Source organism: Varroa destructor, unplaced genomic scaffold (assembly GCF_002443255.2).
Source record: "Varroa destructor unplaced genomic scaffold, Vdes_3.0 BEIS01000001.1, whole genome shotgun sequence".
Classification (NCBI taxonomy): Eukaryota; Metazoa; Arthropoda; class Arachnida; order Mesostigmata; family Varroidae; genus Varroa; species Varroa destructor.
In genome coordinates this window covers 20,537,590-20,539,729 of record NW_019211454.1, presented here as the reverse complement: position 1 = coordinate 20,539,729, position 2,140 = coordinate 20,537,590, and positions in this window count along the sequence as shown.

The window sequence follows — 2,140 nt, the reverse complement described above, 5'->3', positions numbered from 1 at the left end:
AAATCCAAAAGTCCTAAAAGTTACAATTGCGTCCTCCAGATTTAGGCTTACCTTTCACTGGTATTAGCTTTTGGTAATAATTATATGCTGACCTAGGCACTGAATCAGTTGACTATTTAAGACTTTTCCAGCAGTTTACTAAAAACAAAGGGCACTGTTATTGGTCGAAGACCATCAAAGGTCACGTTTCTCTCTTTGTGAACGGGGGTAATTTTTTAAATATCATAGGAAAATGCACTGACCAATAGATACTTAATTGTACAGACATTATAATAGGCAAGCAAAAAGGATATAGTTTTTCTGCAATACGGCTTTGCATTCTACCATAACCTGCTGCTATAGAGTTTCTAAATTCGTCAATAAGTTTCGGTAAGTTTTAGCAAAGCGTTGCTAGAATATGCCTGACAATTTACGAAGCTGTTTTTTAGTGCAGTCTGTAGAAAAAACTCAACATCTTCCATGCCTGCACCTATATTGAGGTCCTACGTAGTATTCACAAAATTCTTTTTCATTAAGTTCAGTTTATGTTTAGTTGGTAGTTCGGTTCTCTCAAAATGGCAGTAATCCTAATTCGTGCATTTGTTCTCCATTTTAATTCATTATGTAATGCCCTGATTTTTCTTGAAGTTGTTCTTGCGCGCTAAAGGATACTTGTCGGTATACTTTCTATTGAGCATCTAATTAACTATTTCAGTTGGCTTCTGCAGTTTTTTATGCTGGGTCGTTGCAACTGAAATCAGAAATTTTTGGACATTTGATTTTTTTTATCTTAATGCCTTAGGTTAAACTAACATAGAATCAATCTTTTCCAGATTATTTTCCCGTCCTTTTATTTTTTTGTTCTGGCTCTTCCAGTATTTCGTGATAAGAGTGCTAGACGTGCTTCTGCCGCGTTACTAGCTTCATTGAGCTCGTTTCAATATGATCGGCTGTCTCTTTCGTCTTTATTCAAGCTTTGGTGTGTTATTGGTCAATCAATAACTGAACAATCGTTCCGTGGCCTGCTGTTCTTTTTCCAGTAACTTTTAGATCTTCAACGAAATTCCCTGCGTAAATAACATACTTCAATTGGTGTGCCACTCTCGCGATTTCGACCTTAGCTTGGTTTTACATACGGAATTCCTCGTCAAGCAGTAATAGCGAGCTAGCCTAATCAGGTATCCTCAGTTGTAATCACAGCCATCAATTTTTCATAACATTAAAATTTACCTTCTAATTTAAATGTTTCTTATGAAGATTTTGGTTTGGCAAACATTTTGCTGCGGTTAAAATTACGAAAATTTTATGAGTTAAACTTTTATTTTTTAACCTCCATATATATAAATAACATAAGTTATACGTTTCTGATTGATTTGACTATATAATAATTTTAATTTCAACACTGTTGTTGCTATGACTGGAGAAAAAGGCGCTAGGTATATAATGCATCAAAATATGTAGAATCAGATTGTGTTGATTACCGTAAGCAACATCACAAACATATAACAGTCTATTCACCTGCTTGTCTTTATACTAATATCGTCTAACGTATTGCCACAGAACGGGTCATAAATTACACAATGGAAGCTCACCTATTTAGAGCTTGTTGAAGTCTAGATGGCTTGGATATTCAAGCACTCCAATAAAAGGAAATTAATTTTTTATAGTATATAACTGTCTTATTGTTTCATATGATACACATATCTATAACCGTTCAGACGTTACGGCTGCATGCGCAACCTCCCAAAAAGAAAATACAGAAAACGTACCGTTCTAAAAATGTTAGCTTCCTCTTTTCTGTGAAGCAGTAAATAAGTGTAGGAAAGCGCATATGAACCAATCATGCGACATTGCTTGTTTATAGACTGCATAGTCTTACGATTACGATTCAGCCCGTAAACACGAACCTTAGAGGTTCAAACAGGTGTAGTTTAATTATTATTATTTTTTTTTATCTATACCCAATTAAACCGTGGTATCGGTTTTCGCAACGGCTTAACATGTGTTGGTCGTTTAGCTGAGAAAAGTTCTGGAAGAACTAAGGAGGACGAAGGCCGCGTGCGCCCATTGAAATCGCGCGCGCGAGATGTCTGTCTGATCTGGCTGTCCGTAACGTCCCTGTGAATGTGAACTATGTGTACGGCATAAAGTGGCGTGTGAC